The sequence below is a fragment of the Anser cygnoides genome, chromosome 2 (assembly GCF_040182565.1).
Source record: "Anser cygnoides isolate HZ-2024a breed goose chromosome 2, Taihu_goose_T2T_genome, whole genome shotgun sequence".
NCBI classification, from domain to species: Eukaryota; Metazoa; Chordata; class Aves; order Anseriformes; family Anatidae; genus Anser; species Anser cygnoides.
The window spans coordinates 82265670-82288850 of record NC_089874.1 but is presented as its reverse complement, the minus strand read 5'-3'; the positions used below and the strand labels follow the sequence as shown (position 1 = coordinate 82288850).

At 48.9% G+C, this 23181-nt stretch overlaps 1 protein-coding gene across 12 annotated transcripts in view; it reads left to right on the top strand.

Annotated features, from left to right (window-relative positions):
- The first annotated feature begins 1580 nt into the window (after positions 1–1580).
- The window catches only part of RNF152 (ring finger protein 152), a 54466-nt gene continuing 32865 nt past the window's right edge, over positions 1581–23181 (top strand). For 3 of the 12 annotated variants that reach the window (XM_066992515.1, XM_066992517.1, XM_066992519.1), the window contains exon 1: positions 13429–13626. The gene's annotated coding sequence lies outside the window, so the exon portion shown is untranslated. The other 9 variants (XR_010829501.1, XR_010829502.1, XR_001209569.3 and 6 more) reach the window with 9 other exon arrangements.

The following is a 23181-nucleotide window of genomic DNA, read 5'->3' as shown; positions in this document are numbered from 1 at the left end:
GCTTTCCCTTGTGTCAAAGGCTGACTCAATGCAAGAGACTGTCAGCATGTGAAGGGAAATGTGCCCAAAGAATCCCCCTGAACCTGCCTTCATTTCCTGCTCTTAGTGCTTTATTGTATTTCTATGTAGCCAAACATAGGGGGCTGTGGTAAGAATGGATCTATCCTTTCACGGAGCATGGCGTAAGATGGAGCTGGTAGGAAAACCTATTAATTTTGATTTGGGGCACGGAGGACATTTCTTCTTCTGGTCTCAGAAGCAGCCACAGGAGCTGGGGGAAGCCTTGCTGCGCTTTCACGCCTCGGTGGTACCATCCGCTCAGGGGGCGAAGAAAGCCTAGAAGCTAATAAACAAATTCTTGAATGTGCCAGGAAGTGGCTTTTATTGTCTTTGGTTTGCATACTGCAAAATCGGGGCACAATTTTGACAGTTTGCTAGTGTTTGACACCTGTGTGAAAGGCCCGAGTTTCAGGCATGCTGTGGGAGCTCAGGAGGAACCAAGGGCACCTGCTCGTTCTCATACCTTTGAATAGCAAGTCACTCCTTAGCTAAATTTGCTGGCATGCAAATGCTGGTGAAAGTCAGCACTGAAGTTGACAGCAGAGTTTTGAATCTGTCTTCTCAGCAATAGATAATACCTCTCATTAGGCAGGGTAAAACCACAATGATAATTACTACACTAGGAATAAATCAGTGACGTGCAAACTGGCACATTTTTTGGCAAGCACAATTGCCCATTAAATTTGTATCATTTTTCTTTTTCTGCCCAGTCTGCCCACTTAACAGTGCTCCTCTTTCCCTAAGAAACTGATCCTTAATTTTGAGAGTCATTTACGGTACTAGCAAATGACTCAAAATAGCATTATGGGCAGAGATGTCTCAAAGGGCCATTTTCATCCCCTGGTCTATGAACAGGAGGCCTGGTTGCTCAGGTTGGTGTTCTGTCTCATGATGTCTCCTGGCGGGGGTGAAGCAGCGTTTCCTTGATCAGTGATTGTGTTGCAATTCGGAGCCACAAAAACTTAGGGCCAGATGTATCCCAGGTATAAACGAGGAGCTGGAGCCATGGTTACTGAAAGGAGCTGGAGGTATGGAATTTCACCTGATGTTTCTGGTAACCTTTTGGAGACAGTGGCCCAATTTCAGGCACCCCAACAGCTATGTACATATTGCATAAACGTGTATAGCACTCTCTAAATTTTGGACAGCTGCAATACAGCGTGTGCTGCTGCTGTAGCTTTGACAGCGTTAGCTCGATGAAATTACTAATTGCGCTTGAAGTGCTGGAAATAATACAGCCATATGTGTAACTGCTGTGTGTACTTCATAAATGAGATAGTGTCACCATAAACTGTGAAAATAATGCAGCTGTATAAAATTATAGTGACGAATATGCATTGGCCTGCAGTTCTACTAGAGCAAGCCAGTGCTGGTACTAAAGTGTTCTCTCAAAACTCCAGGCATTTGAACGTGCTTTGTAGGAGGCAATTGCTTAATGTGCCCTTTGTTTATGTGCAGAATACAACGCTGGTATTTCCTCCTCTCAGTGCTTGTAGAGGTTCTTGGATTTTGGTGGAAATGGGAGCGTTAACTACTGACGTTTCTGTCACAGTGGTCATTCTCCAAGCGAGGTGACCTTGGCCTCAGCTGTGGAGAAAATCACCCACACGCCTGGGGATGTGAAGGATCCTCAGGGGAGGGAAGGTGGGAAGAGGAGCAAAGCAGAGCAGTGGGGAGGACGTCTCTGCTGTGTTTCTCCCCTCTTCTGCTGAAGAAAGCTCTCCGTTTAGTAGGTCGTCACTGCCACAGCACATCTGCATGCAACTCCTCGGGGACTCTGGGCAAAGGACAAGCCAGAACAACCAAAAGAAGACTTGAGCCACTAAGAGTTGACAGCAGAAAGACAAGGGGCAGGCTTACAGTCAAAGGGCACCCAAATAAGGAGACAAAGGACTGACTCACAGAGGTGGGACAGGATGGGGAGACAAAGACTGTGATTGCTATCACCTGCTGAAGGCAGCTATCAGCTCCTGAAGATGCACCCCAGGCTATCAGATGGGCACCCCGAGGGGAGAGGCTTTGAAAAAGGTGAGTGACTGTCTTTTGTCCTCCTTGTGACCACAGGGAAACCTGGTAGACTGCTGAGACATTCACACCTTGGTTACCTGGGGAAGACAGTGGTGATACAAGCAGATGAGATCAAAGGTGTTTTAGAATAAAATCCTCTGCAGTTGCTACAGCATTGCAACATTAAAGGTAAGGGTTTAGAAGGAATTAAATCTCTCGCCAGTCTGACTTGGCTGCTGGATGTTTCCCGAAAGAGGCACGTTCGGGATAAGAGTAGTTAAGCCATCTGCAGATAAGCAGAGATTCCTACACTTCCACATCCCGAGCAATCAGTGTGCGGGTGTGGGTGCATCACTCGGGAGTGACTGTCACTGTTTATTCACCTTGATAAGCATGCAGAAACCTCTGGGGTTAAACAGCAGGCAAGGCTCTTATCTCCAGGGCCATAAACTGAGATTCTCCTTTTGATATGACTTTAAAAAAAAAAAAAAAGGCAGACTCCAAAACCTCACCCTAAATACCCCAGAAGGGGGCTTATCAATCAGTGTGCAAGAACCCTGTAGAAAATGCCAGAGTGCGCATGGAGAGCTGGATGTGGTAGTACAGTTCTCTTACCTAACAGGCTGTAAGTGGCTGAATGAGATGAGACATGCATTACGTGCACTCAGCAGATAAAGACCGTGCCTCTTGGATAGCCAGAATAACCCCACTCTTTAAATACTGTTTTTCTTACTCTCATCTTTCATGCTGTGGCAACACCATTGTGGCATCCCCTATGCCTTAAATCGCAGTGCCAACAAGAACCAACCCGCTGGTGAGGCTGCGATGGCGCTTCAGCTGCAGACATGACTACACAGCATCAGCTCCAGAGAGAGAGGTTTGTCATACTGCCATCAGCACTTTCTTGTTATATGGGATGTCTGGACAGGTAGGAGAAATATTAGGCTCTGGCAAGCAGCAACTTGCAACTGCAGCTGTTTTCACAGCTCAAAAATAATCCAATGTGAGGCTACACTGAGAGCAGCAGGAGCAAGGGACCAGAGGCGAGCTCTTTCCTCACCTCAGATTTACAGTTTGGTCCTCCTCGTTCATCTGAGCGTTTCCCCCCAGCTGCCTGGCAGTCTCCTGGAGTCACTGTCACATGTCAGAGAAGTTTTCCTCATAAAATAAGAGGCAGAGCAAGCCAACTAGGGCTGGATCTGGCTGGAGCAGGGTGCTGTATTTATAACACAACAAGGATGTAGAAGCTGGTTACAAGAGTTCAGGCCAAGCAATATCCTTCATGGCAGCAGGGAAGGAATTACAGGGCATGAGCTGAAAAGAGGAAAAAAAAAAAACACAACAAAGAACACAAAACCATTCATAGGACTGAGAATGATGCTGCTTGATCTGACTTTGATAAAGCCTAAGTTAAACAAATCAGAACTACCTAGGGCAATGAATCTCGCATGGGGAGCAGCACAGTTTGCTTAATACAGCTGCAATGGGTAGGAAAAGTGAAATCCCAAGCAGGGGAAGGTTTCACTGGAGTTGGTCTGTCTCCCATGATTATGTTTGGCCATGTGCTTAAAGCATGCTGATGAGTTCAGAGCTTGCTGACCAATGGATATTTTCACTTGTGCTGTAGTCTAAAACAGAGCAGAAAATCTGTCTTTTGTCACTAGGAAGAACACAAAAATCAGTGTCAAAACACATGAAGAGAAAGCAAAACTCATGCAACTTTAAGATGCAGTTGAGCTCAGACACACTTAAGCTTTGGAAAGCTCTGTCTATAAATGTTTTCTTCATGTTCATTTACCACATTTGTGTTTTTGTTTTTGTTGTTTTTAGGCACCTGTGCCATGTAATTCAAAAGGGCCAGAGCCTGCAGCTTTCAGCCAACTCATAGTCCGGAGCCCTTCAGCAATGAATTTCTGAGCATGTGTTGACTACTATAGCAGTAACTTACTCAGTAATAGCCTTATTCCCTATAAGCTTTGGGCAGATGTGACCTAAGCGTGGACATATGTTGCTGTCACTTCTCCCATAGAGGACCTGTCACTATGAGGATCTCTGCCTCCTTAGCTGGGTTCCTGAAGTGCCTGGGGAAGAACTTCCCGAAACGGGTAGTGGCGCCTCTGTAGTTTAAGCATAAGCCAAGGGTTTGGAGTCAAAGGCTTCTCTTTGTTAAAATCCAGGAAAATGATGAAAGGAAACATTTGCTTGGAAGAGAATGAAATAAAAGGGCTTGGAGGTCTTCAAAGTGGATTGTGGAGAAATGTTGGGCCAGTTTTAAAACAAATCTGAAAGAGAGACAGAGAAATGAGTAGAAAATTAAGCAATGGAGGAGAAAGACATGCAAATAAGGTGCAAGTAGCAGTGTAGGGCTTAAAGGGAGAGAGACGGAGAGAACAACCTGTGAAGAAAAACTGAAAGTGGACAAGGTGATACGGAATATGGGGAGAATACATGAAGACACTGCAGGAAAGAGAGAATAAGAGGATGGGGGGTGCTGCTTTTCAAAGGAAAAAAAAAAAGAGGAGAGGAAAAAGAAAACATAAGAAGTGGTGAAAGCCACAGACAGAGGCTAGTGGAAAAACTGAATGTTTGGAAGGGAATTCAAGTGTTAGAGAGCATGAAGAAAGCCATGTAATATTAAGACTAGCAAAATGTTTCTTATTTATTCATGTTACTCCTGGATTATTTTTCCCTGGCAGCTGCTGCGGGTCCGATTGCCATGCCCTCCCCTCCCTCGGTGGAGCACAGCCAAGCACTTCTCTTTGAGGATGATGAATGGGCAAAGCATTCTTGAGTGCTTCAGCTTTACACAAGGCTCTCCAAAGCCCCCCTCTGTCTTGGGCAGCTTCCCCACAGCCTCCCTGGTGGAAACTTGGCAGCTCTGTTACAACCCACACGTAGGCTCCCAACCTGCAATTTGGTCCATTACTAATGCTGAAATACATGTGTTGGGATAAAATATCTGAGAATCGGGCTAACCTTCCTTGAAAAGGAGGTGTCATCTGTTCCCTTTTCTGCATCCTTCCTTGTCACTGGTGTGCAGGGTGTGTGCATGCTCCTCACAGACATTTAGCAACTTATTGATGGGGTAGTCCAAATCCTGTTGCAGTCGATGGAAATTCTTCTCCTAGTTTCAATGGCCTTAAAGTGCTCGTCCCGTGAGGCTCACACCCAGCTGTACCCTTTGGACTTGTCAGAGAACTTGATTTGCTGAGCAATTTAATCAGTGGGAAAGTTGGGACGTTTAGAAAGCCGAGATCAGGCCTTTTAACCTTTTCTTTCCTCCCCTGAGCATGGGGAAGCCTTTTCCAAGCCTAGATAGATATTTAAAAGAAAAGCTTTTCTCAGAGGTAATTTTTATCAGTCCGGACAGTGACACAATAATTTTTTTCAAAAGCTTCCTAGTGATTTCAGGGTGTAAGTCCCATCTGACTTCAGAAATGACGCTTGGGCTCTTTTCTTGCCCTTCAGCCATGTCTTCCTGTTCTTCAGCCAGATCTCTAAGGAGAAAGAAGCAAAGAAGGGGTTTTAAACAACTCTCTTTAAATCAGAGGCATGTTTAAGAGCTGACATCTCACAGGATTGACATTAGACACATGGATCGGGCAAGTCTCACAGCCCAGAGGTCTGAACTAGGAATTCTGTACATGTTTTCCGGCAGCAAACTTAAATGTGATATAAGTGGCACTGGGCTACAAAGCATGTGCAAACTTGACAGGAGTATAGGAGCCCTAGGAAAGCAACTATTAATGAGATGGATCTATCAGCTTAGTAAGAAGCTTATTCCCTCTTGGACCATACACAGGTTGTTTGGGAAAACACACGTTAACTAAGCGAGTCGAGGAAAAGGCAGTAACTTAGAGAGCACTTGCACCACCACTGCTGTAGATCACGTATAGGCTCTGCCCTGACTGTGGGTGCCCCAGAGGCAGGACCCCTACCAGCAAGGGTGCTCGCACTGCTACAGCCACAATCGCTTTCTAGATGCTTTTCCAAAATGTTCTCAGCATCGAGTTTTCAGCAGGTCAGGAGGCGGAAAGCCCATGAGGACCTGCAGCAGCAACTGTGGGCAACCAGGCTCTGTACACGCTGACAAAGGGCTGAATAGCCATGCCTTGGCAGGTCTGGTCCTGAAGACATTTTTTGCATGAATAGCCCTGTTATCTGCAAATTAGACGACGTTGAAATCCCCCGAGCTTCCTTCAGGGGTGCGGGGACTGCAGGGTGAGGCCCTGAATGAGAGACTGCTGTGCAAGGATTGCCTGGGCCAGGAGAGCCTGATGAGAAATCTCTCAGAGGGACAGAAGGGTTTTTAACGCGCTTCCTGCTACAAGCAGTGCCATCCCCTCTGCTGATGCGTATATGGGGTTCTCTACAGTAGCCTCGATTTAAAAAACAAAAACCAAATAAATATTTATATACATTTACTTCATATTCACATACTTAACTAGCCACTGTCTATCTCAGGAAATCCGTGGGATTTCCTAAGGAGCTTTGTTATCTAATTCATTTTAGATGGCGGTGAATCCACAGCTGCTGTGTTAATTATAAATGATGTCATCTTCAGGAAGTGTCGGGATGAAGTGCCTTCGCTGCTGCCATGATAGCGCTGCGCACATAAACACCCCAGCGTGCTTGTTTTCCAATGCATGCTTCAGCTTCAGCGCTGGCATTCCAGCCCTTGGTCCTAATCCTGTTAACTCTTAACCTCGTGAGCAATGCTACTCAGCTGAGCGTGCTTCCAGCTAGCTGCTCCTGCACGTGAGAGGTGGCACAATCAGGCAAAGGTGTAGTTAAAATAAGTCTGCGTAAACACACAGGCTTCCACATCTCGCTTGAATTTCTCTTCTAAACAAGATGGCAGGGCCGTTCTCACTCCCTTGATGGTTGCTGGACTTTCGTTGTGGGACATGAGCCCGGTGTTCAGCCTGTAGCAACCATGACTTAATAACACCAATCATGAGGTATAAAACACCCTAAATTGGCTGGGTGGTTTGGTGATAATGAACTGGAGTATTTACACAGAGCAATTTCATCTTCTCAAGGCCTGTGATGTGAACTGTGGACTCATACTACCCTAGGGGTAATATATATGGGACTTGCATTAGGTTAGAGAAAAAATAACCTTTCTCCTACTCGGTTTGCTTTAATTATAGTCTGAGTTGAGTTGCACCATTTTTTTTCCCCCATATTCTTCAACTTGTTTAAACTGTAACCTTTTAGGCTAACATTTTCCATGCCAGATGACTACCTCAGTCTGACTCTGGAGGGATGTTTCTAGCTGTTCCTTCTAGGAATGTTTTTCCCAGAACAGTTTCTCATGGAAGATGTAGTGAACTTTGGAAAGCCAGATGTAAGATGTGTGTAAAATCTAGTTTCAAGCATGTGTCTTTTGTACCTCCTGTGAAAAATATCCAGATTCAGCCAAGTTATAAGCCCTTGGAAAATTGCAGTTTGCACACACCTGGTAGAGGCTTGCAAGTTTGGCAGCCGCTTGATGTTTCTTCTGCACAGAGAGTGCTCTGGTCTGTGGCTGCAGGGTCTCAGCAGGAGGTTTCTGCCAATGCTCTTCTTCATGCCTGCTGGCACAGGCACAGAGACATGAGCTCTGCCACATTTAACTCCTTGACACAAAACCGTGAGGAGGAAGTGTTCTGGCCTTGATGTCTGCAGGTGGCATAAATAGGTGGACTAAAACAGCATAGAGAGAAAGATCGGGGCTGGGGACTTGGGGTGGAGAAGAAAGTAAGAAACCTGGTCTGGGAGCTGGGGTGGGAAACTGGTGCTGGAAACAGATGAGGTGAAGTGTGCCAAGGAAAGCACAAAGTGAGCTTGCCAAGGAAAACTGGGGGGATTGTGCCAAAGAGAGGAAAGAGGCCCACCGGGGGTGAGGGCACAAGGAGAGCTGGCATGGTGGCATATGGGCAGGTCAGCATGGGGAGCATGGTGGCAGGGTCGTGCTACCGAGGTCCCGCAGAGCAGAAGGGGAGCTCAGCATCATGTGAAAAGCAGCACGCATTCATGTGGTTGAAGAGTATGATTATGTCAAGGGGGATCAGGCTTACTTTGGGCATTTCCAAATTTTGAATGCTTGTGTTTGCTACCTTAACATTCCTTTTAATGGAGCTTTTAGTCAGCAATAGGACGAACTAAAGCAATTCTCTTGCGAGCTGGTGCCAAAGGACTGTCACAATGCTCCAGTATGGAAGTCACGAACAGTGAATGAAATAGTTTTTGCACTTAGTAAATTACGATGAAATATCTCCATGTCATTTATTTGTGTTGCATTCATATATGTATAGCTATTAAACTTACTCAGCTACCTCAGAGGAGGACGGTGAATTAACATGGATGAATGAGGGGCTGTCTGACTAATGGGCTTTCAGTATAGATAATGCCCAGCAACAAATTCAACACTGCTTTGGATAACAGAAGAGGCTTTTTTAAAAAACCATCAAGTTTTGGTAATTGAAATTCACTGATGTGAGAATATTTTTCACACAGATGTTTGCTCTTTTTTTTTTAATATACAGTGCACTATTAATTATTGAGAGGATACAGTCATGATTCTGTATTGATGTATGGTAAGAAACGAAGGATCAAGATTTGATTCATATCAGTGTATTTGTCTAAACATCGCCTAGTGATGGGGCAAGGAGAGATAAAAGCGCAGCTCAGCAGATAATTGCCAGAGCTCCTACACTGTTTTTTTCTCTTTCATTTCTCGACAGCTGCCGCAGCAAAGACAATATCCAGGACTGTAGAGAGTAACCGCTGTGGTAGCACCACTGGTGTGCTTATCCAGCGCTGTGCTCTGGCAGTAAATATTCAAAATCCAGCAGGAGACATCCCTGAGCACCCTGCTGTAGCTGACCCTGCTTTGAGCAGGAGGTTGGACAGGAGGATTTCCAGAGGTCCCTTCTGACCTCAGTCAAGCTCTGCCAATGTGAACTGGTGGCCCCATTGCAGGCACATCCCTGCAGGCTGCCCAGAATCCTGCAGGGAGGCAGCGATGGTGGTGGGACCCAGCATTTGTGGCTCCTGCAAGATGGCTTAGGCAGGGCCATGTCTTTCAGGGAGACCAGGGATGTATCAGCACACCCAAGTGCCCTCATGGATTGGGAGCCTCAGGGGGCTATTTACACTGCCAGTCTTTAGGCACTTCAATTCAGGAAGCTTTTTCCCCTATCTTGTCTTCGGAGGGAGATTAGTCCAGGCAGAAGGTGACTCAGAGAATCCAGGCTGGTCTCCTGCTCTGAATCACCTCCTGCAACATATCTCCTTTGATTATAAAGGCAGCTGATAGATACTGAAGGAGCAACTTCCCTAAGTTTTGTACCTAAAGATGTCGACGCACCTTCCTTTTTAAGGCTATAGATAATAGATAAGTATTTACGAACCAGCAGAAGAGTAGACTATTGGTCAAATTTCTGAACGTAAACTGAGGACAAAAACTGGACTGAATGGGATACATCATAAAATCCAAGTTATTTTATGATCCTATGATACAGATGAATACAGAGTTTCTTTGTTTTGTTGCCCTTCTCTGATAAGCAGATTAACCATCTTCTCCAGCTGGAAGCCTTTAGTGTTAGCAGAGGGAAGACTCTACTCTTATCTAGAGAAAATGTATTTTTGAGGGGGTGGGGGAGCTCCAAGCAATTTCTGAAACAGTGTTACTGTGAATATGCAGCCTTTTCACATGCCCGTTTTCAGGTTAGCAGTCTGTAAAAATACTCTCTCTGCTGAATATTTTAAAGCATGCAATAAAACAATATTTTATGGAAGAGAACAAGGGAATGTGTACGAGCCTGTCAGATTTTGATGAGTCAAAATATTCATCATGTTTTTATCACAGGGTATCAACGTGAGGAGTGATAATTACCTGTGACCAGTTGGGCCAGAACTGTTTTTACTGATAGATGCGTTTTCTTGGTCTTCGTGGGCTGTACTTTTGCCTTGCAGTTTTAGGCAATGCCCTTTAGTGAATCTTTCATGCAAGGTGTGAGGTTTAACAGACCCTGATTCAGCAGTGATTTTATGGCAAGTGTGATTTTTTTTTTCCCCCCATTGGTCCCAGAGGTGTGAGACCATAGAAGTCTGACAAAATTAGCTGAGCAGTGGATGCTATGAAGGTTGGTTACATACTGCTATTCATGCACGTGTGCTTGCTGGCTGCCAGACAGACCGGAGAGCAGCCAAATTCTCTCTGCCTCTTGCTCAGGGGGTGTTCAAAGAAGTTTCTTTCCTATGTCCTGTTGGTGATTAAAAAAAAGATAAAGAAAAAAAAAGGATGGGGCATTACTGTCCCTGGTTTCTCCTCCTCTGACAGTTTGGCCAATGAGTTCAAAAGCTACTGAAGGAAAACAGGAAGACAGGAAGATACACAGACTGTGATGATATAAACTCTGTTTCTCTAGGAAACTAGGCTTAAAAAAAAAGTTCCTAGGCCTCTAAGTAACAGAATAAACCTTGGGAACATGACTTAAGTCTGCGCTGTGGGCTCAGGAACTAAAAGGAATGAATCCCACATGTATTGATTATTTTTAAAATGCTTGCAAGCTCCGGTTCAGTTTTATGATTATTTGGTGACTTGCTCCTGCCTGGAGCTGAAAGTTTGACATCGAGCTCCTACAAATATATGGCCTATTAGAGGTCCCTCTGGTGATCATAACATAGAAGCCAGGAGTTAGCTGCCTCTGTTATGGGTTCCCAGCACTTCTAGGGATTTGTTCCTGTGAATAATATTTCCTCTGGACCCCACCTCACCAATCTGAGCTGCACTTGAGAGGACACATCTAGAGCAATTTGCCAGAATTGACGGTTCTACATAATCTGTTTATAAAAACTGATAGAAACATGTAGATGGAAAAAAAAAAAAAAGTCCCTCAGTGCCAAATGGGTAAGTGTACCATCTCGCAGCAGAAAACAGCACAGGACTGCTTCCAGTCCTCGTGTGCCCACAGCACTGGATGATCCCCTTTATGCAGTTTTTATGAGGTACATACTGAAAAGGGCAGTGCCAAGGAACTCGCTGCCTTTTACGAATCCGAGTCCTTGTGAACAGAGGTTTATAATAATAAACTGTGTGGAGCAATCTGAAGCTGTGCTATTGCTGAGAACTTTTCAAGATTTCTTCCCTAGAGATTTAAAGACTCTTATTCTCATAACAGGTGCAGCCTGGGGGATGACAGCAGCAACACGAGAATCCTCCTGGGAGTAATTATACTTCCTTTCTCCTTTTCTTTGTCTGTTGTATCTATTTGGCAGCACTTCTGCGAGGAGCTGTGCGCATACGTAAACTTTAATCACGTTCAGCAGAGGGAGTCAGATGATAAAATCTCAGCATGCACACCGGACCCTCCAGGACCAGGAGCACGTGTTTGCGTGCCGGTGCACGAATACTCAGTTCTCTGCTGTGCATTCAACCCGGACGGGGATGTAGGGGGTGTCCCGCTCTCAGCGGGACTGCCCGAACTCTGCTGCAACAATAAAACCACAGTAGCCGCAGCGGTAATGTAATTAACAAAGTCACCGTGCTCTTCAGCACTGCCTCGCGGGTTCCGCCTAGGCTAGGGGGTTATCTTTCTCTACGTCTGTACAGTCCCTGGCCTCTTTGGTGGACATCATTTGCAGCGGTGCTGGCTGGCGATTAGTCAGATGTTTGTTTTCATTTTGTGATGAATTTTCCTTTCCTGTGACCATGGAGATCTGGTACCATGCTACTGCTTTAGAGGCATTAGCTGCCACTTGCTTTCTAAGGAGGAAAGGGGGAACTGGCCTCGGCAAGGGCAGGGACTTGGCACACCGAGGCACGCATGGAGCTGCACCTCCAAAACGTGAAGTGTCTGTTCAAAAACCATGATGTTATACAAATACGTGATGCAAATTTACCCTAAGGATCTCCTGATCTGTGAAAACACGCCCCCCCCCCCCCCAGCAGTCCCCTGAGTTGGAAACACGTCTGCAGCCAAGCGCCCAGGCCCAAAGTGAAGCCTGTGCCCCCATGGCCGCCATTTCGCAGGGTGCGTCCTGAGCCGCTGGGCGCAGAGGGGGAACAGCAGTGAAATTTGCGCAGTCCTCCCAGCCTCCTGTGGAGAAATGAAAGCCAGCTGCACGTGCTGAAATGTTTGTGGTGTGAATACGTCGTGAGAAGTCAGAGATGCTAATGACTGATATACTTTGGGGGCAGACGTGATTGGGGGGAATTTGGCCTCCTTGACTTCCCCAGCCTTCTCTCAATTATTTGATGAGAAAGCTTTGATCCAAGAAACACAGTGGGATCTGCAAATCTGCTTTGAACATTCATCCTGAGAGTGGTAATTGAGTTTTCAATATTTATGGCAGGACCTGGAGCTGTACTAGTGAGTGCACTATCATCTCTCCCCTGTGGTAGCCTGGCTTAAGACCCAGCTCAGCCATTAGACCCTTGCAGAGGAGAGCAGGGAGAAGGGGAGGAAACCTCATGGACTTTGGTATATTGTTTATTTTGCTGATTATGGAGGTTTCTCTCCTTCACAACAAACATATTCAGTGCAGAACTGTGGCACCACGCTGACCTGCAGCTCTGCTCTCGCACAATGGGCAGCTGCTTGCCCAGAACAAGGCTGGCTTTTGCAGGAGCTGGTGGTCTGCCCTCACAGTTTGTAGCTCTTTCCATCTGCCAACGCTGGCCTAGTGGGATGCTAGGAGGTACATGCACACTTTTTTTTTTTTTTTTTCCTGCTGCTGTTGGAAATAAGTTTGTTTTGTCCACAGGCAGCAGGAGAATGAGTCCATGGTCCTGTGCTCTGTGCTCACAGGCCGTGATGCCCAGCACAAAATGGAAGCCCGGTTCCCTGCGGTGAGGCAGCTTGCTGGATGCACCTATGGCCTCAGGGCAGACCTTATTGCTCTCTACAACTACCTGAAAGTGTGGGGAGCTGGGGGTCGGCCTCTTCTCACTGGTGACTAGAGGGAATGACCTCAAGTTGTGCCAGGGGAGGTTCGGGTTGGAAATGAGGAGACATTTCTTCTCAGAAGGAGCAGTCAGGCATTGGGACGGGTCACCCAGGGAGGTGGTGGAGTCACCGTCCCTGGGGGTGTTCAAGGAAAGGTTGGTCTTGGTGCTTAGGGACATGGTTTAGTGGGTGACATTGGTGGTAGGGGGATGGTCGGACCAGACGATCCTGGAGGTCTTTCCCAACCCCACTGAGTCTGTGATTCCACGCGTCCCATCCCCAAGCGCCTCAGGAGCCGTGTCGGGGGCGGCCCAGCCGCGGGGGGGGCCCCGCCGCCAGCTCGGGGCGGGGCCGGGGGGCGGCGCTGTCGGGGCCGGCCGCGGGCAAGGTCGGTGGGGTGGGAGCGAGCCGGGCGCGGGGAGAGCCGGCGGCGGCCGGGGCTGGGCCGGGCAGGGCCGGGCAGGGCCTGGGCTGGGCGGGGTGGGCGCGTCGCCCCCGCCGCTCCTCCCGCTGCCGCCGCTCCGCGGGGCCGGCCGGGGCGTTTCGTAACCGGCCCCGCCGCCGGCAGGACGGGGCTGGCGGCCGCCTCCCGCCGGAGACACCCGCAGCGGCTCGGCGGCAGGTAAAATGCACCGCGGTGGGGCTGAGGTACGGGGGGGGGGGGAGGGGGGCTCAGCCTTGCGCCTCGCCCGCGGGTGGCTTGCGGGCTGCTCCGGGATTTTATCGCCTTTTTTTTTTTTTTTTCTCCGTTTTCCTCACGCCGGAGGATAGCGGGGCTGAGCCGCCTTGCCGGGTTTTTAGGAAAAAAAAAAAAAATACGAAAATCACGCTTGAATGTTTCGGTAGGGGCGAGGCGCGGAGCCCGGTCGGCGGCAGCCCGGCAGCGCGGCGGGGCTCGGAGTTTGTAGCAGCCGGGAGGGAGATGCCGCCGCCGCCGCTGCCTCCTGGCCGGGGTCGAGCCGGGGAGATGTGCGGCTCGCGGGGGCTGCCGGCATCCCTCAGCCCGGCGCGTTGTTCCGACATGCCGGCCGCGGGGGAGCCGGCTCCCCCGAGGTGCGGGGCTGCCCGCCCGCCGTGTGCCTGCTCGGCCGGGGAGGCGGCGAGGGCGGGTGTTTGTAGTAGGGGCGTTAGAAAAGCCAACAGAGAGAACAAAGCGCACGGGCTTGTGATAAGGTCCCGCTGGCTCGGCTAGAAACACGGCAGTTCCCCTGTTCGTGTTTCCTCGCTGCAAACTCCTTTCCTCCTTCTCGCAGGTTTGGTCTGCGATTTTTTTCTGTGCTCCCGTTCGGAGGTGTTTTATTTCGATGCGGGTCTGCTTAGATTTTGGGGCTGAGTGAGGCTGTCGGAAAATATCTGCAACCTTCTAACTTCTCATGCCTGTGAAGGTCTTGCTTCCAGCCTTTCTGCATCCGGGCTGAGGTCACGGGCCTTTCTGAAATGCCCACCGAGTCTGAACTAAGGCAGAACTCGTGGCATGATGATAACAGTAATTTAGAAAAAGTCCTGTGCTGAAAATGCTGTTCTTTCTATGTAACGGTGTGCGATTGCATCTGAGCTGCTTGTTAATTGCACGAAAGGTGAAATGTAAAACTAACCGTGGCCGAGGCTTATGGGGTCGGGACAATTTGGGACCGCCACTCTCTGTGTCACCGGTGTACCATCAGCACGGGGTTGTGTGGAAAATTCCCTCCGTGCACATGCTTTTGTTGGCAGTAGAGCTAAAAAGCCGAAATCTCTGGTTCAAACCTGTAACGTCTGTCGGAGGTTTTGGACAGCCTGCCAGGTATGCAAAGACAAATGAAGAAAAATGTTTGTTTTCTGCTGCTTGTCTGGGGGAGACGGGGGGAAGTTGTGAGGGGAACACCTGATGGAAGTTTTGTGCACATTGTGAAGTCTCCTTGGAACCGGTGGTGGTGATGAGATTACATCCAGATCAGCAACGCCAGCAGGACAATAGATATTATTTTGGCCTTAGTATAATACCTTTAAATTACACGTGTAAATGCACTAACTCGGAATGAGCCGCTCGTCCAAAGATGCGCTCTGGCTTAGAGCGTGCAGGGAGCTGGCAGGTAGCTGCTTCTGGGCACTTGTCTCCGTTCCCCAACTGACTCACTCGGGCCTCCAGCTGTGCCAAAATCCCAGGGTATGTTTCTCGCCTGCTTCTGTACCTGATTCTGGCTCCAGTTCAGGGCTCTCGCTTTGACCCTTTGATGAAGCGGAGCAGGATCTCCAGCAGCCACAGCCTGACGGAGGCTTCAGCATGGTTTTACCTCTAGTCATACGTGTTGTCCTGGTGAAATTGAGGGATGTGCATAAGCAAGCTTGCGTGCAAGGGTTTTAAGCCCAGGGCTGCCTACTGTAAGCTTTCCAGGGTGTGAACTGCACATCCTTTTTACTTGCATGGTGCTCAGAACAAATGCCATATTGTATTTGGGTTTGGTATGGAGGAGCTGACCTTGCTTGGGACCAATACCTACAAAGTAGGTGCTCCTCTGCTGGAGTTTTATGGAGGATTAGTTTGTGCTGGAGATTTGAGGTCCTTCTGAAAACTAGTGAAGCTTCTACTTTTAAATGCTCAAACCATCATTTCAAGCAGAATTAAGTTTTCTAAGGCAGTAAAATATTTTTCAGACCATGACCCCAATCAGTTGATGGTGCCTGGGGGATACAGGTCTGCAGGGATGCATGTGACATTGATGATCGGTTGGTGTGACTCTACCAAAGACCCAGTGATTTGTATTTTGTCCATACAATGTCCAAAGTCCATTGACTTTGGGGCCTGGCATAGGGCACCAGCCTTTTAAAAGGGTGGTCTTACACTGCCATCTGTATTTATTTGTCAGTCAGTCCTGCAGCCCTCCTAAGCATCAAGTAGCAGTTACTCAGGCAAGAAGTTCTGCTGGCGTGAGCGTGGTTGTTCAGCTGAGGAAATGGTGTGCATTTTGAGCAAAAGGTTGTGGATTTGAGGCACGAGTGCTCTTTTTTGTGTGTGTGAGGAGCATATGGGAAATGGATTTCCAAAGCCTGTGATCCTGGCATGCCTTAAATTCTCTCCTGTTCGTAGGCTTTGCCTCTATCCGGTGGGTGGGCTGGGGGCCGGACTTTCCTCCCCTTTACAGTACGCAGAGCTTCTGGAGAAATTCCACAGCTGTTTTGGGGTCTGTCCAGAGCTGCCTGCTTGCTGTGCTGGTGCTGTTTTCTCCACAAATAGGTTTGCTGCTGCTGTGCTGGGCTCTGCGAACTCGGGTCCTAGCCCTCCAGCCCTGACAAGGCATTTCGCCCCCTTCAGGTGCAAACGACCTGGCCACCCCTTCCTTCTGGCTGCGGGAATTACCCCTGCAGGGGAACCTGCGAATGGAAATGAACTCGTAATTTGCCCCTTCCTGCCCCAGAGGCAGGAAAGCTGGGAAGTTACAGGGTCTAGCTGCAGCGCGTGCTGTGCCGCTCGCACGCTTGATGGCGCAGGGCTTCGTTTCCTGGGACAGAACCAAACGGGGAAATGCTGCTCATCGAGTGGATCATAGTTTTCATCTCCCACTCCCCCATATTTTCTTTTCTTTGTGACTTAGTTTCCCCAGGAGACGAGTGCTGTCTGTCTCCTGCCCTTCCCATTTGGCCAGCTTCAGCCAGATCACACCAGAGGCTGGCAGGCTTGAAGATCATTAATTTCCCGCTTGCTGTTGCTGAGGTTAGTGGCTGGGGAGATGGGAAATATTTGAAGCAGTGCTGCCTTTGACAGGAAGGAGGTGGGTTTCAGCCTTTCCCCGTTCTGCCACGCAGTGGTCGGACACGCAGCACCTGGCCATGCCACGAAGCGTGTGGCTCCTAGGGTCGGGGTTGGCATGAAGCGACGTTGGTGGGAGCCGTGGCGGAGGATGTGAGAGTGGAGGGAGGACGTGTACTGGAGTTGTCCTGCGTGGATGTGGCTGTGCTGACACATGGGTGTCCTGGGCGGTCTGTGCTGGGGATCTGGGAAAAGCACTGCTGGAAGGAGCAGCCTGACCCTGACCCCAGGCAGTTTTCGGTATGGGTGTGCTGGGTACGTCCCGTCCAGAACCCGACTGAAGGAGCAGAAGGGCATCTGTTGAGGCAGAGGCTGTCGCAGGTGCTCTCTGCCCGCTGTGGCTGCTGGTCCTCAGGCCGTACGTCCCTGATGTCCCAGGGTGTCGAGCATAGTGGCTGCTCTGCAGAGACCTCCAGCGTCGGGCTCTGATGCTGTAAGCCTCACCTAAGAGGGCTGAGCTGAATCTCAAACGCCCTTCTCAGACAGCTCGTCTGAGCGGCCTCTGTCAAGGTGAGGCGAAGGGAGAAACTGTGTCGCTGATTCCCTGTTACGACCTGTGCAACTGGGGCTGCCGGTCCCTCTTGTGCGCTTCTCCACCGCGCACCAGCAGGTGAGGAGGCACAGCAGGCACCTGTGACAGGGGCAGAGCTTTCTCCGTTATGTTTTCAAGCAGAGTGGCTTCCCTGCCAAAAGCAAGGGAGTGCGATGCTTCCGCCACAACAGATGTTTCCACGGCGGAGCCTGGGCAGAGCGTGTGAGCTGGAGAGAGCTGGGGCGGTCAGAGCGCTGCGGGCTCTGGCTGGCTGAGCCTGTGGGACCCGGCAGCTCCACGTCCGAGGGCGGGGAAGGATGCAAGCGCAGCTCGCTTTGTTGGGAGCAGCAGCATGCAAAGGTTGTGACAGGAGCTGCCAGCGCCTGTTAGACGAAGCAGAAATACTACTTGAAAGAAAGGGAGGGGGGTGTTTACAAACAGGAGCATACAAAGACAAATAGAGTTTTATTTTTTGAAAGCGCAAAGCCTGCACAGGGAGTATGCCATCAGACACACTGCCTCTTGCCAGCTAATATCATCTGCAAATAAAACAAGTCAGGTTGTTGCTATTGCAGCTGCTTTCCCTCATGAAGCAGGGTGAGCCAGACGCGTCCGACTCTGAGAAACGTGCTGGCAAGTTGCCTGAAGTCTGAGGTGCACAGGGTAATTCACTTAAAAAAAAACAATACAACAATTATCCTCTAGGATGAGCACGTAGGACCATAATGTTTGCTTGCAGTTGTATTTTCTGTGACACACTCTTAGAAGTTGCGTGTTGGCTGCATTCACCAGCAAACACAGCCTGGAGGTGATCGGCTCCTTCCCTGACCTGCAGTTAACAGCGATAATTACCCTTAAACAAGTTTTAATGTGGGAGGTAGGAGGGATTCAGCAGCTTGGAGCTGTCAGCCGGGTTATTTGGGATCCAGGCCTTGGGAGCTTTCGTTCTGACCTTGGGCAATATGCATCAGCTGCCGTGTCCCCTGCTTTTCAAATCTGATCTGTTACGATTCATTTCCGCACGATTGATTGATAGCAGTCTTGGTTTCCTCATCTGAAGCAACCCCAAAATCTCCAAATGTTTGTGCATGAAATTGAAGTTCAAGTAAGAAATCTCCCTCTCTCCTCCCTGCTCTTTACCTCTGACAGAGGTGGAAGAAAACGAATCATTCCTAGCCATCTGCTGGAGGCATCCATCACGCTGGGAGCAGTCTGCTAGTTGTTCCACATGTTATTAATGATGAAAAGATATAAACACATGAGCTCATAATTATGTTGCATTTAAATTACTTACAAAATAATGACATTAGGAGAACAATGAGGTTACAAAATCCAGCGGACAAAGGCAAGGAAATGCCAGAACTAACGTTGCACAGCTCCCCTTCGCATCTGCATTATGATACAATCTCTAATTCTACAGTTGCGTCATTTTTTCCCTTTCACGTTTTTTCCCCTCTTTCAGTAATTACTGCATAACTCATTTTCTCTCCCCCGTTTACTTTCTGCATGTGTCTCCACACCTATTCTACACCCCACCCAAGGCTCGAACCGAGCTGTGCTGTTAATTCCTTCCCGGGGGCTTCGCAGGCGGGGAAGCTCTTGCGACATCTCAGATGCTGGCACCGTGCGCGTCTTCAGGAAGGGAGGCAAAGAGCAAGTAAAGCTCAAATGAATGAAACTCCTTCGATTTTTGGCTGCCTCGCAGAGATGCTCAGGGGTGATTTTGTTTTTCACTCGCCCCAGAACACCTAGCATGATGTAGCACTTCGCCAGCTGGGGGCACGAGGGCGGTTGGCCTGAGCTGTAAGTCGCAGCACTTGTGCAGGTCAGCCCTAGGTGCCCTGGGTTCGCAGAGGGTGGGGACTGCCCCGCTAGGGGTCACCTGGAGAAAAACTGCTTTTGGTGGCTTGCTGAGCGTCTTGCAAAGACTGGAGCTGAGAGAGAGGTGAGTGCTGCCCACAGGCGGTATGCCCGACTTCCTCAAACAAGGTGGTTGTCTCCGTTTCTTCCTGCCTTGCCTCACTCACTGATCTCTCTGACCCCTACTGACCAAGGCAGGGGCTGAGAGTGCCAGCTCCTTTATCACACAGCCCTATCCCTTTTTACGGCAGCAGCTGGTTTCCAGGACACAAATAGTTTGTGAGTCTGGAATTAGAGACAGCAAAATCGGTGCAGAGGTGTATGGGAGCTGGGGGGAGGTCATAGAGGCAGTCCTCGTTATGGTTCCTCTTAGCTTCGGGGTGCTCAAGTTTGCAGTCTTTGTGTTAAAAGCTAAAACATGTCGGAGTTTTAATGCACTTTTCTAACTGGAAAAAGGGGAGAGAGATTAAAAAACAGTCCTGTTATGTGAAACTGCAGTGACCCGGGTCGTCCAGAGGGCTCAGACCTTTGGGCTGCAGCATTAATTTCTAACCCCTGAGCTAACAGCCTGCGCTGCCTGGCTCTGGGTGCTGGTAGTCCCCTGAACGGGACACGCACCGTGCTGAGGGGGCTCCCTGCCCAGAGCCAGGACAGCCCCAGATCCCATCTGAGGGTGGGGTGGGCAGAGCTCTGCTGCTTCCTCGCTCATCTGGGGGGTTTCATCTTCCTTACTTCTCGCCTAGAGCTATTGCTGTGGTCATCCTCTGAGCTCAGGCAGTGGGTAAATGGCTGCTTTAGGCCAGCTCTGTAAAGTGGCTTTATTTCTAAAGAAAATGCTGCCTTCTGCTCTGTTTCTGTGTTTCTTTGTATGGGGTCTCACCTGATGCCTCCTAGCTTATTCTACAGTCAAGCCTAGGTGAATATGCTGTTTTATGGGGCTGAATATGAGACATTACATCAGTTCACAGCAAAATGAGGAAGACCGACTGGCCAATGACTTTTTTTTGTTGTTGTTGATTTTCTGGGAGTAGGTTCCAGAGGCTGGGATTCCAGCTGAAGTGCAAGTTGGTGCAAACTCAGGCACTTCCCGGAGAAGACGTGTGTGGTCCCAGCAAGCAATTAGATGCTTTTCAGCCTGTGCTTCATTCTTCTGGCCAATTTGCAGTCAGTGTCTTCTGAGAGCTTTGATCAGAGGACAAGGAAGGTTGGTATAAGCCTCACACTGCGGTAACAGAGGAGGATGCAGAAATTCTGATTATGCTCAAATGAACGTAACAATTGGCTTTCTTTACACACTTTGAGATTTGTTTTGTTCATTAAAATAGATGAAGAAAAGTGGATGATACCAGCAAAGAAAATAACAGTTGCCAGCAGAGTCTGGTCTTGGAACAGGCCAGCCTGACCTGCAAAGAAACAAATGGGATGAGAATGGTTTTAAACCAAGACTTGTGTTCTTAGGAATTTGTGATAGTAATCATGGCCATGATAAATATGAACAATGGCAACTTAGAATGGTAAAATAATGACAGAACAGAGAGTCTTACAAAGTTTGGGATGACTCAACAGATTGTACGTCTTTACCGATTAATTGGTAAGCCAGGTACTGAAAACTTGCTTCAGCTAATTCTCCCTGCATTACCGCTGTGCGTGAACAAATCCAAGAACTAGCGTTTCAGAGCTGAACTTCATGTGTTTGGAAAAGAGAAAAGTACACAAAGGAACATGGGATTTGTTTTCCTACATGGTCTGCAGATACTTGGGAGCCATGGATGTTGTGTAAAGAGTCTGTGGGAGATAACGGGGAAGAAATGGGTTGTGTCAAAGGAGAGAGCTACACAACTTTCAGAGGGGTAAAAAAAAAAATGGTACTGTGAATCAAAAGAAGGTTGCACATCACTGACCTGGAAGGCAGCAGTGAGCTTGTGTGCCTGGGATCTGGTCTGGGTGTGGATGGGTCGTGTTGGCTTCAGGTAGGTAATCTCTGAAACAGCCTTGTTCTGGGTAATTTGTGTGTGGGTTTTGCTTCTGAGGTAAACATATTTGGGCAAATCTCCAGGCAGCGTAAGCCATGGTAGCTCCCTGGGGACAGAGGCCGTTGCTTTGCGGGGTGGCCCCATGCTGGATGAGCTTTGCCGGCTTTGCTCTCCCCCTCCAGCTCTGCCTCCCCCTCTCCTCTTCCTCGCAGCATCTGTGGTTGGTTGGATGCTGAAAGGCATGGACAGGAGTTTGAAAAAGCTGGCTCAGCAGAAGAGGTGGAGAGCCAGCTGATGCCAGTATTAATATTCTTTCAAAATTGATGGATGAGACGATTATAAAATTGCAGAGGGAAGTGAAACTTAAAAGGAATCTGTGTTTTAATTGCTGTCTGGATTTTTTTCAGCAGCCAGCTCCTAAGGTGCAGGGCAGATCGAATGTTTTTTGGGTGAGGATGTTACCGTAGACTGTACAACATATTGTTTAAAAAAAAAAAAAAAAAGCCTGTGCCAGTCTGTTTTCTTCAGTCTAGTGCTGTCTTCAGTTGCACTGCACGGTAGCTTGCCGTGTCTAGACAGTAAATCAGATCTGAAAAGCTGTCCCGATGCAGCTGGAGGAAAAAGGGATGGCACCAGTAGCTCCCTCCAGCTTCCCCCGTGGTGCTGAGGTGCCCACGCCTGCCGGAGGTACCTAGGTGGTGGACTTGCAGCTTCCCCCGTGTGCCTTACATTTCCGCTGAGAGGAGCGAGGATGCTGGAGCTGTTTGGCTTGTGGGGGCGGGTGCGGTGAGTCCCCGTTTCCTCCAGGCTACGTGCCAGCCATCAGCACTGACACCATCTCACCCCTCACCTGGCGCAGAGCCTTGCCCTGCTGACGAAGCCCCTGGCTCAGAGTGCTCCTGAACGGGTGGCCTGCTTTATAATGAGAGCTTTTTGCACTTCAGTTTGTAGCCTTGCTTCTCGTTTTCCTTGCTATGCCCCTTACCGCTGCTAGGGCTGTTGTCAGCATTGGACCCCATGCTCCAAACAGTCCTGGGCTGCTGTGTGAAGGCCCTGCAAGTAGGCAGTGAAGTGTGCTTGCAGCCTCTGAGAGGCAGCGGTTGATTTTATTTGTTTGGTTGGTTTTGGTGACTTTCCCACATGGTGTTCAATAATTCTGGCAGGCTGGCTCGCATGACAGGAATGTCTTTGTGTCATACTTCGTATGGTCCTCATAGCCACTGTGGTCACACATTTTGCTCTAAGCAGCAGCGGTGTATTTAGGTGGTCTGAAAAGAAGCGAGGGAGGCTGTGATGCCAGAGAAACAACAATCACAGTTTTAGGCACGATGGATGTGGCTGAGCTGGAGGCACTAGACAGCTAACTACTGATGAATGCCAGCGTGAAAACACAGCCCAGATGTTTGTGTGCTGTGTGAGACTTTCTCATGGACAGGAGGTTTGCTGGAGTGTGTTTCATCTAGAATTGGGCCAAAACGTTCTCCATACAATTCTGATTTTCTTCAGGCTTTAACAAAAGCACGGTTTTCTTGGTAGTAGTTTTCCCTAGCCCTTCTTTCCTCTGGGATTGAAGACTGCAGAATTTCCTAAACCCCAAAGCAATTTGCCCTAATTGCACTTATTTTGAAAAGTACCTGCGTAGGTGAGTTAGTTAAGAGAAGGAAGCATCAGCCTTTTTTTCTTATCTCCTCCTGCTTTCTTCCAAGTCAAAAGCTGGGAGAAGGAGGCACCTTTCAAGAAGCTCCTGACCAGGAGTGGACTCAAGCCTCAATTCAGTTCAAGCCTCAGCCTTGCCAAGTCACGGCATCTTCATCAGACCTCCCATCTGCTGCAGGTGGAGTTGTGTAAGAGGTTTGCTCAGGTGCTTGGAGGGCCGTTTGTAAAAGTGAGTAATTTGAGGCGGAAGCAGTCTTCTGTCTGAGTGCTGTAGCAAGCTGGTTTTGAAACTCCGTGCCCTCTGCCTCTCTTGGGAGGATGTCCTGAGTCCGCTTGAGCTGTGGCGAGCTCCCCCCTTTTTCCCTGCTT